Source organism: Anopheles coustani, chromosome 3, assembly GCF_943734705.1.
Source record: "Anopheles coustani chromosome 3, idAnoCousDA_361_x.2, whole genome shotgun sequence".
Classification (NCBI taxonomy): Eukaryota; Metazoa; Arthropoda; class Insecta; order Diptera; family Culicidae; genus Anopheles; species Anopheles coustani.
The window spans coordinates 61,343,145-61,355,792 of NC_071288.1; positions in this window are offsets into that span (position 1 = coordinate 61,343,145).

The following is a 12,648-nucleotide window of genomic DNA, read 5'->3' on the forward strand; positions in this document are numbered from 1 at the left end:
GGACGATTTCCATAAACGCGTATATGTTTTGCATATCCCAAGTGAATCTTTTATCGATCGAAAACCGGTGTTCAGCAGATGCATCGATTTGTACGAGCAACAATTTGGAAGATTTATGGTTCCTTCTTTCGCATCAATGCTTTTGGCATCGCTTCTCTCGTTCGCTAGTGTAGCTGCTCGTCGTTTCTAATGGTGGTCGAATGTTCTCGGGCATAAATTACTCGAAATGCAACAACCACTAGTGATTCGTAATCGTATCTGTGGCAGTCGATCGAGAAACCACCATTAAAAAATAAAGCGTAGCTTCCACGACACGGTCGGTGGGAAACGCAACCAAACATACCGTCCATAGACCAGTCGGAATAGAAGTATTGGGATCTAGGATTAGCCAAATTGACTGGAACCTAGCGGGTTGCCAACAATTGCTGCTGGCTAGAGGCAACCGTAACCGCCCGACCTCGCAGCCTCGCCATCTCCAGGGCTTTAGATTCGAGTCCAACATTTCGACAATCTAAACCATTTTGTTTGGAAGCTGGTAAGTACGCAGTTCCAAGGCAGCCTTTTCGCAGGCCGACCTAAGGCTAGGCCAATTAGATGGGTGTTAATGGGAGGTTCGGCAGTTTGGCGCTGGCTGGGAAGAATGTTGTTGCCCCTGCCACAATTTTGCTGCCAACCGCGTTGTTGGTGTGGAATGTTTCCCAAACCACTTTACTCGAATTGAGATCGATTATTGATTGAATTTTCTCACGTGTTCTCGGTTCGGTTACGTTTGGTGTCCAGGAATGCCTTATGATCCAGTTCTGTGTGGAACATTTTCGGACTAGATGTAAGTACATTGTTGTTGTTTACCTTTTTTCGTTCGTGGACAAGATTGGGCGTTCCTTCGAGGTGGTTGTACTGCAAACTTGGTTAGAGTATTATTTTTTATAAATATACCCACAAGGTCTCTCATGGCATCATAAACAACTGCAAGCCCTGCTACCAAATGCTGTTTAACACCGTTCGGCATCAAGCGAATATCATTAATCTCCCGCCAAAGTCACACACTAGTAGTTGCGGCTTAAGTATGTTGACGTCTGGTATCGAGAACTGGGTTGCCGGATCGCTGCTTGGATTTTCATGTTATGGAACTGCAGCTGGCGTCTTCTGGAATGCATTTCTGTGTCGGCTAGTGCCGTACAATACCTCGAAGTCAACCGCTGGTCGGAAAATTAGATGTAGTAAATGAGACACGATCGTGGATTAACTTCGTTCAATCGAGATGATCGCATACCGTTCGGTTGAAATTGACCACGATTACGTACCGCCATTTGTCGACGGGTACGATCGGTACTGCACAACACGATGTAATCCATCTTAACACCTTGCCATGAATCACTTTGCTCAATATGGATCAGTGCCGATCGAAGATGGTGCCTAGCCGTGCACTTCACCTAAGCTAAACTAAACAACTACGAACTGTGCGGAGGGCTCCTTCTGGTGACACTAATGGTTTTTGCCTCCGAAGTGGCTCCACATCTCCCGGGGTCTGGTTTTCAATCGACTCGTAGTCGGTGAGCCGCAGGCCATCCGATGGCGCAATGGTAGCAACCGGTTGTAGGACGCAGGTTTGCAGATCATCAGATAGCACGCGATCGCTTCGAGCGCCGACTAGCGTCGATCACTTAGGACGCGCAAGTGACTTCATTGCCCGGTCATTAGAGTGATCGGTTTCGAGCAGGTTGATCTCCAAATGATCTTACCCGTTCGCTAAACATTTTGTCCCATCATTTCCAATGCTACAATACGGCGCAAGCAGGCAAGCATTTCGATGAGTATCGTGCTGTTTAACCACGAACGAAAACACATGGATTCACGATAGTATTACGAATTTTACAATCGGTAGTTAAACAGCACGATCATGTTTTGGCTTTTCGTGTTTTAGTATCCTTTATTTCTGTTTGCTTCGTTTTATTCAACAAACCACATTGTGGAGGATTTCTAAGAAAACGATTTTTTGTCGTCAACGATTTATAGGTTGTAAACATGCATCCTATTGAATTCCTTCTTGATTAGTTCTATTGTCGTAGCCAAGAGGAAAAACATTTGGGTTGTATTTTTATGAAACCTGTTCATTGACCAGTTTGAACAGAGCACGAATCTAATATTCAACAAAATTGCTCAGTATTGTGTTGTTGTGAAAGAATAGAATTGATTTTGTGCTAATCCTCGTATCATTTGGAGTGTAATTAGAGGATATTTTTAAACAAACCTAAATGAAATTTCAAGTGTGTCCGTTTTCTCATATTGAAATGTATGAGATGGCAATATGAGATCAAGTGAAAATTCTCTTGGTTCGCATTATTTAAAAAAAAAAAATCAATTACTATGCTCATTTCTCAACCTTACCTTTCTATCAAAGGGCAAACATATTTAACTTTCTGTTTTAAACAATATTTAACTCAAACCATGGATCCATTAGTGGATCAATGTTGGTATATGAAATTGTAAATTGCAGTAGAAAAAAATATTTTAAATTGTTTTTGAAAATGATAAATTGCATTATGACATATTGATGGATTGTATTATTTCCTAGCAGTGTTAAGTGTCCTGTGGTATCTTGAAAATCTAGCAACTTTAAGATTTATTTCTTGTTAAAGTATTTGAATAATGAACATAGAAAACCTACTTTCATTGGATTGAGAAAAACAAAAGAAGTATTTATTTTTGTTAAGCCTTACAGTTATGTTTGATAATATATAAACTGATAATAAAATTTCTATTGCTCGATGATGCGAATAACAGAGCAAAAAAAACACAAAATAGAAAATTAAAATACTAAAAACACTTTTATACAGCACGTGCGTTTGATGTACTACAGTTTGTTAGACATTTTATATCATTATTTACATGAATTTGTTTTGTGTATATTTGGTTTCGATTACACATTTTGTAAAGTTTATTTTAAATACATCCACTGTTATATCCAACCTACAAAAAAAGAAAAGTGCAAGAAGTGGTTCCATATCTCGATCTGTCCACTGTTTATTGAAATTACTAAGCTATATTTTTCGACTTTTGTCCATAATTGTTCCATGCGATCTTTCAGTAGATGGTAAAGTGAAACATTTATCACTTAAATGACTATACAACATTTCTGTGCAAAGTCAACTGAGCAGAAATTGAACACAGTGCAAAATATGGTCACACGGACAGAGAATCGGTGCGTTGACTTCGGCTGTGCGTATCCGTCCACCACAAGATAACTAACTGTCGTCGGTTTCGGTTGGCCAATCGTCAATCAAGCCTGGCGGAGAACGAGCCGGCTGACCGTTAAGCCGAGTCCGAATCAGAGCACAACCAAATCGAAAGCGACCAGCCAGCCCGCTGGAGCCCTAATCGAGATGAAGTAGTGCAAAACTGGTGTGGTGTGTTCCCTGCAGTTGGTTTCGGTGGCTCGGTTACGAATCTCCGTCGCAAACTGGTGGCAATCGATGACAGTAATTAGCAGTGGGAGCTCGGGGAACCACTCTTACCTGTGGTTTGAGGCCACCTTGGGAGGTGCAAAGCAAGGAGCATCTGATTTGGTGCCCGGGAATCGTATGGCCGCTGACAGCGTTCTTCCAAGGAGCCATTCCGCCAATCAACTAATCAACCACCGAAAGCGGACACAGTCGCTCGATCGAATTTTCAGTACGCGAATCCGAACCAGCCGGTCGGGCTTGAGCTCAACCACATTACAGAACCTTCCCGGACTTGCGCCTACACCTCCATTGCACCGTTCGAACTGAAGCAAGATCGTAAGATTTATTGGAGCGCCGTCCGTTGCCTCCACCGGTCGGCTAGCTTTTTTCGAGCCAAACAACGACATGGTCAGTAATTTACCGCCTCGAGCTGCCTTGAGCTTGGCCTGGCGTTTAGCCACCTCCAACTCCACGCACTCCGATCTTCGGGTGGCAAAATGCAAAACCGCACGTGTTTAGTCGAGCTGCCAAACGATCTTGCAAGCTCCAAGGGCTGAGGATACAGTGTTTGTGCGCCGGCTTGCATGCCGGTCTGCTTTTGGGCCGCCGGAATGCAACGGTGTGTACCGTAGTGGTAACTCCGAATCGCACCCCAGACTGCTTCAGTACGCTTCAAGCTTCGTTCTATTCCCCGAGTAAACGAACATGATCGGTAAGATCCCTGAAGGCCTACTTGTGGCCCTGCAATAGAGTATTTTTGAACCGTGGCAGCTTGCGTTTCGGCGTTGTTTTTCTGAACTTCCTGAACAAAAACATTCGCGATGATTTAATCAAGCGTTAAGATTATTTCTTAATTTAATTCCTCCATACTGTTCTCTTCTTTCGTGTCATTTTCTTTTGAAATAAGTAAGAAAATGATACATTAAATAAATGTATAAATTCATATTCATAGTGACTATCTATGCTTTCCAATGTTTGTCTTTTACAACAGCACATGAAGGGACCGATCCCCTTGGAATGATTTTCTACCTTATTCACACATCAGCATTGTACCATCGTGTACCATATTCATAGTGAAACGTGTCCTCGGAGCGGTGTCTTAACGTAGCAAACGCCGGCCTCTAGGATTGATCGAGTTGGGAAGAACTAGTCGTCGGACCGTCGAGCAATCTGTCTGTGATCCTGTAGCAGTCGATCCCGTTCGAAGTTGGTGTGTCTTGCGTAAGAAGGGAAAACCCAGCAGCGCGGGGATGTAGGAACAGGCCAGCTAGGCGGCCACGGGGGAACGCCGCTACGTTGCTTTCACTTGGTGTGCACTCGTATGAAGCCGAAGGCAAACATAGATCCATGTGATGTGACGTAGTGGTACCCTCCCGGGTCTATCACAGCAAGCTGGACCGGGGAATTCAACTGGGGCTAGTGGAGTCTAGACCAGCGTCGATTAAAAGCAACGAGAACGACGGAGTGACCAACGATGGGGACACAAGCTGAGGGTAATACGTTTATGTATGTATGTTCATTGAACCGCATACGGAACGGTTGAACGTCCGTTCGTCTGAGGTTTAAGTGAGTTCGAGAATATGTACTTTGCCACAAGTTTCTTCTTATTTCTCAGGTCCATCCGGTTTCGAGTGCTTCGAGTGATGTTCTGCTGGGCCTCTGGATTCACAACAACCCAACGGTCAATCCAGTTCTTGATGGTGCAAAAAGAAGCAAAACGATACCGTTAGTCCACAAAGCACGCCAATGCTGCGTCCATCAAGAATGGACCTCATCCACCAAGGTCGGTTGGCAACAGCTGGTTTAGCACACCCCAACGAGCGGAAAGGTGGTAATGTTTCCTCTACCTTCCACAGAACTAGAGTGATGTGATGTCCGTTGGTTTTTAGATGCAGCCGGCGACCATCACAAATAACATAGTAGAGAGATCTTCTAAGTTCGGCGTTGCAGGGGAAGCTTCATAGCAGAACTATGCGAAAGAGAAGGGGCTGGGGGTTGGAAGCCCTAGGTATCCGGAATGAGCACTGTGAGCCCTTTTTTAAAGGTGATGTTAATAAGTCTAGTATAGATATGATAGGCGATTGCTGCGAAGTTTTGTATCGACGTATCAGCCTTAGACGCCTAGGATGAAGTAATCCGAAAACGGAAATTCGCTTACGGGACGCGCGTAAAATAAGAAAGTCTGCATTCGCTCTATGCAGAGCTTCGTGGAGTACTGCATCGAGGAGAGCTACGTTAGTGCGAATTATCTTCAACTTATTAAGCCCTTCTAATCATCTCGATTCTTTCGACCGGAGGTAATCCAGAGCTTTGCTACATTATTGATGCCTAATTATAGTAACAGCACCGTTATATGGAGATAAAACTGTGTATTCTAATGTTGGAACAGTTGTTAGATGAAAAAATAGTAAAATTGTTTTTATGTAGTCATGAGATGCCTGAAGGTTTTTTCGATAAAAAAATTCATACATTAAATTATTATTATTGCTATCTTTGATTTGATGAAATGTCGATGTTTTCTCATTTGTCAAAAATAATCTCGTTGATTTCCAGTAATGTAGTAAATGAACAGAAAGAAAGTTTATATAAATGTAAATTTCAATTTTATAAAGAAAAGAACGGGAATTGACTGAAATAGGAGTAGTACTTTGTTGTGGATATGTCCTTGCTTTGCCTTCAAAATTAGGTTTCTTTCTTAGTATATTGAAAACAAAATTCAAAGCGCTGAAACTTTTCTGAATCATAGAAACTCTACAACACACCAAAAATAGTTTACCTTGAGATCTCTAAAATTGATCGCTAAAAGTGTTTGTTGATTTTATTGTTATAGTAACTGATGCGTTTAAGACTGATCCTTGTACAAATCTGATGGCCCATGTAAGGAAAAGAAGGAATTATAATGCACTGTCCAGAAACGACTGATTTGATTGTATGCATTCATTTATTCGCCATGTTTAACCCTGACCTTTACAACGAAAAGTAAATTTGCCATTTCCCGCCATTCGTCTCGGTTTCCCGACAAATTGTCGGATCAATTCGTACAGGTCACCTGTTTATATCTGGTTGTATACCAATTTATGCAGCTGAATTTGTCAAACTCATCAGGATCATGGCACGTGGTGTAAGAGGCTGCCCTTGAGACAAGACTCCGTTTTTTACTACTTTGGCAGAAAACTATGCTCCACTAGAACACTCTCCTCCGACAACGACGACGACGACACATTGATAAATATTTATTCTTGATTTACATTTCAACATCGGGTTCGGTGCGGTCACAGGCTTGCTGTGGAATAGTTTCGCGGGCTTCGGTATCATAGTCACCTCACTTTACAATCCTGAGCCGAACCGAACACCTCTGCCCTTCGCGCTCCTTTCCGGGTCCGATGCGTGACCATTTCTGCATTTCATAATTCATGCTTCGGTCCTTCGATCGATCGTTTGTTCGTTTTGCCTTTTCGCTGGCATCGGTGAGATTGCATGCTTTTACCGTGGAGAGGAATACAAAAACTACGGTCCCACTCGAGTCTAAAGCGTCCCCGAAGTGCCGCTCGAGCTGGCACTTTGCAGATTCCACAGCACAAATTCACTTTTCACTCGTCATGTTCTGTGCGCGTTGCGATATGACACTCTCCAGCAATGTGTGGCTGTCAGCCGGGGTAACTTCGCGAAGGCGGTTGAGTTGCGTTGGTTATGCGAACTTTTGCTTCTTTTCTCCCTTTGCTGGGCCGTCCCGTTCGTGCTGGTATAATTGCGTTATGTAATACGTGGCCCTCCCGGTACCACAAACTCCATTTCAATAAATGTTGGCCGTCGCTGGTAACCGCTTGGTCCTTACGCCGTTTCGATGTCGGTTTGATCAGACCAAAAACTGCTTATTTATATCAACAAACGTTACAAATGGAGGGTAAAACTGGATCGATATGAGCGGGTACTTTGTACACCAGGGCTTCCAAATAAACCCCAAAACCAGTTGGAGCACCGTTTCGGGTTTACCTTGTCGCCCTTGACGGGTGGTTCTTTTTTGTGTTCATATTTTTTCTCTTTTTCAGTTGACACCAGAAGTGCACTTCAGTATGCACTTCTTCCACGGTGCAACTCTCTGATACGAGTTGAGTAGGTCCACCGGGAAGTCTTTTTCTCCGACGCACTCATTCAGCAACAACGACTTTACGAACCGCACAGCATCAACCTCGGTGTCTCGCGCTAATGATGCCCCGGATGGAGTGGATGGAGTTGAGGCTTTTGCGAATCAATTTCTCCGAATTGACTCTCGCGGTGTAGGTTGGCGTTCTGCCAACCGCCATCGTTGGCTCGAGGACAATTAATCATTGAAAGAAAAAATAAGCTAGCGAAAGTGCCCTACTGTTCATCCCAGAATTTACTCGAAGACAGCTTTTCTTGTTTTTGAAACCCGTTTATGGATTTGACTCAAACGCAGCTTTTGTTTTATTTCTCAGGGATTTAAAAAAATCTTTCAATGATCATTAGGGCGTAATACAAGTTCCATGTATGACTATTTAACCAATACATTTCATAAAATTGTATCTGATATTCAACATACAAAGTTTACTGTTATCAGTATCTTATTACATTTTAATTAGAATCACTTTTAAACTTAAGCGTCGTTGTAAAACATTCATATGTTTCCCATACGCGTTTTTTTATTTTTCATAGTTTCACAATGTTTGTTGTTCGATTATCATTTCTTTGTCAACGTTGAAACTAATTCTTTTGATTTGAAGAAGTTTAAAAGTCAACATAAAGCATTCTATGCTATTGACCGAATGATTTTACACATTTCATAAAGTAGAGTTTTAATTTAATAATTAGGGTTTCAATCTACTCCAATCCTCAAATACAGATTATACGTTAATCCTCAAATATGTATATATATATGTACGTACACTCAGCCAACCGTGTTAAACGTGCCTATACATTCCGTTGATTCTGGGTTCAAACTCCAGAAAATATTTAGAAAAATAATACTCAAGAAATAAAATTTTAAATCCCAGCTTTCCAGAAACGGATACGATCTGAACGCTGCGCGTTTATTGATTAAATATGTGGGATCAATTCCACGAAATTCTCACGCAATCTTGGTGCCTGTTTTGGCAATTTTATTTGCGTATCTTTGTTTGTTTTTCTTGTTTGCAGTTCCAATGGAGGAATGTGTTTTTATTCGTAAATATTAAGGTAATATCTCTACTTTACGCTCGCGAAGGTTGAGATCATTTTGCTTGTACGACTCCGAACGTTTTGATTGTACGCACCAACGTCACGAGATGATGCTCCTTAGGCCATAATACTGTTTCAAATCAGGATTTTGTAAACCACTCTTCTTGCAACATGGAGAACAAAGTCAGAACAAATTTGAAGATTGTTCACGAGCAAGCATAAAAAAACAGAAACGATACACACGAATGCGAATAATCCATCTCCTTGCACCAATTTGTTAGCGGGGAGGCTAAAGAATAAATAAACGATTTAGTAACGCTGCATCGTTTGTCAGGCTTCGTATTAAATATAGTAAATTATAGTTCCCCAGCAGGACGTCTTCGCTGACACTCCGCAATGCAATACGTCTCGTGCAGCCAAACTTTCGGAAGGTCATCTCGGAAGGCATGGAGAGGGTGAAGCTTGTTGCCGTGTTTCCGTGCAGAATGTCAGAAATAAGGTGTCCAAAAAGTTGAAGCAACGCTGGGATTGGACACCGAGGCCATGGGCTGATGCAGCAGAACGAAATTTTCGGTTACCGTTCTTCAAGCTTCCAACGAAGGACGGAAATTTTTCATCTGCTGAGAGGCTTCGATGTTGGGGATGTCGTATCAAAAGAAATCAGCAAAAAGTTGTAGATATCCCGTCGCTAAACATAAACTCGAGCTGGAAGTTGCACGAACTCCACATTCTTTTCAAAGAATGTCATCCCGTAGAAGGGGTTTTAAACTTTCTCCTGAATGTATAGTTACAGTTACATAAATATTAGCTCGTTTTTGTATGTAAAAACCAATTGTTTCAACCATATCACAAACCCGTAATTTTTAATTACATTAAATGGAGCTTCTCCTTGAGTTTTTAACTGTAAACAACCAGTGTGATATTCAGAACAATACGAATTCGCAAAGAAGGGAGAGTAGCAAAAATATTAAAGAAAATAAGTCAAGGTTAATCGGCCTTTATTATTTGAAGAATTCAAAGTGGCTAAAGAAAATAATCTAAAGAAAATGTTCTGTATGACATGTTAATAATATACACCTGCTTAAAATGTAACATATTGTAAATTCTTGGGTTTACTTTCTTTATTTTTGTTTCTAATTTAATTCAAATGAAAATGGGACTCTATCAAACTTGAAATTATCATCACATGTGTCGTTCCCTTAAAATGTTTAATGGAAGCAGCCACGTGTGTTGTTCCTTTTGATTGAGTAGCTATTTATTTTCTTGATGTGAATTGTTAAAGCTTATGTTCGCAAGATTTTTAATGCTCACGTGTTGGTTAGGCAGATTTAACATTGAGATCTGTTTGAAAAACGTGATCAAAATAGCCTGGACCCAGTAGGTCTTTTCATCCGTTCCTTTTACAACGAAAGATAGGTTCAAATACATATTGCACCACTAGTGCGTAGTGGTGTTAGTGACTGATTTAGAATAAACAAGAAACGGTGTGTTGTGATTGGTCCACCGTTCCGGTAACCGTAGCGGTAATCGAATCGGTCAAATGACCGCAAAATTCATGGATTTTGTTGATTTAGAGGTTACAGAAACGGTAGGCCGATTTACTTACCGCTTGAATTACCGGTTGAAAAATACATCCGGATACGTATATGAATGTAGTGGTACGACAGTGTGAATGGGTTAGTAACGCCATGAATTTTCTCAAAAACTGGAAAAGATGGTAAAATCATACTTTTAGCAAACATGTTTATCTTAAAAAGACCTTCCATTTGAGGGGTCGTTTGTAGAAATTGGTTGGAGAACTGAAAAGTTATGAATAAAATGGTCATTTCAACCGTTATTTCAGATCTTGTTTTCTCCGCGACTCATTCTCACGCATTCGGTTGAAAGAGAGAACTGCCAAGAAGGTGCTCTTCTGTTTCGGAGAAGCTTGTCAGTTTCAGTTGGCACGTTGAACGGTGAACAAGTGTTGTGTGTGTTCTTCATACGTTGGTCGGCTTTCTAGGAGTTCGCCTGCAAAAAGGGTTTCCCTGTCTCCTGTGGCCCCTTAATTGGTCGGTATGCTTGTTTAGGCAAGTTTTTGCTTAAACACATGATTCAATTATGTGAGCAAATCGCATTAGGAAGATGTTTTTGCTTCTGCACGAAACAGCGCCCCTTTAACCGTGCGGAGGACCTGCGTCTGTGTATGTGTGTGTGTATGTGTATGTATCGGAAGCTGAGAAGGATAAAGGGTATCTGCGGCGGTCGTGGCCGTGAGGACCTGTCAATCTTTGCCCCTTTTGCCCGGAACAAGTGCGTGCGTAGCGGTGCGTCTTAAAGACGGTCGCGTTTTTTCCTCGTGCGGTCGTTTTGAACCTTGCCGTTTGATTGGAATTGGACGTTGTTGGTCCCTTCCAGCACGGGGCTCGGTCGAGGACGGTGTGGTGTGCTGAGGAGGTGCTGGTGCGCGACCCGTACGGTGTATGTGCGCAGGTATCGACTTCGTGGTGTGCGCTCGCTGGTGGGCGAGAGAGTCCCAAGCCCGGTGCAGCAAAATTCGGTTGGTTTCGGAGCAAAAATTTATTGCCGACACAAAAGGATTCCTGGAGAGCATTTGCCAGGAGCAGACGCGCACGGATGTGTGAGTGACAGTGCGTAACAATGGAAATTAGTTTCGGTATCTTCGTCCGGAAGTTCCGCCCGGGGAGAAGGATGTCCGGCATTGTTTTCGGTTTTCAGCTGCACGGGAAACCTGATAAAGTTTTTTCGAATTAAACAGATCGGATTTGAATTTGTTCGTCCAGGTTAAGTTCCGAAATTTATTCTCAGTAAGCAAATTGACAAGTGCATACAACACCTGCCTTCTGGGATTCCGCGATATTCTTGTACAAATTTATCTGACAAGTCAAGTGCATTTTCAAACAGTAGGCGAAAAGTGATTTTTATTAAAGAAGCGAAAGAAAGAAGATTCTTATCGTTTGCTGATGGTGTTCGCTTGGAAATCGCTAAAACTAGATTCGCCTACATCTGGCAGTTCAAAGTAACTTCCCTTTGCCGCCATCCAACCAACCTACCGATCTACCAGGCTCCTATGTGTGGCGTGCAGTTTTTGGAGTGGCTGTCGAGGAAAATGTATTTTCCGAATACATTCCTCGGTTTGTTTACCGTGTCTCTAGTAGCGTCAGTGCGGAGCAGGAAGAGCAGAGTACTAAGAAAAAGAGAAAGGTTAAGCTCACCCGGGAGAAGAAGATGGTGAAATTTGTTGAATGGTCGTCCCGTTTTTCGGTGTGAAGCTGTAAAACTCGTTTTTGGTGATAGTCACTGCACGACGCTGGAAACCTGTGTGTGGCCGTTGCTATAATGTGTTTCTTTCTTATCCCTTCCCGTTTTTCCAATTTTAGTGTGTACATTATTTATGTGACCTTTGTGCGCGTATGAGTATGTTGCTGAGTGAAATATTGATTGAAAAGTGATTTCGTAAAAAATAGTGTTATACCAACGAATTGGTGACGTTATACCAACGTATAAGCCCCGTAGTTTCACAAAACCGTTTTTTAACACGTTCAGCGCGCAAATCTTGGATGTGTGCCGTCTTGTGAAGCAGAAGGTGCTCTAGCTTCAGTTTGAAGGATTAATTGTGCCCAACGCACGCATCAGCAGAACATTACCGAGCCAGAAAACGTTCCAGTGTTTATCCAATTAAGGTAAGGAGCGGTTGATTTGATTTGATTTGTCAATACGTCACATATTTTTTAGATAAATCGGAGTTATTGTAGAAGGGAACGGGTTTTAAAATTCATAAATGAAACCGTGCATCGGACTTAAACTTCCAAACAATTTATATTATAACTTTTTGTAAATTATCTAATAAAATTCTGATGTTTTAGTTATGCACCCTTTTCCTTTAACTTTTTCTATTAAACTTTATTAATCGTTTTAAACAGTGACATACCCACAAAGTTCGGATTTTTCTTATTCATCATTATTAATATGTTTATTTGTTAAAGTTAGGATTTTAGATGACAGCCTAGTCATTGATTATTTGAAACAT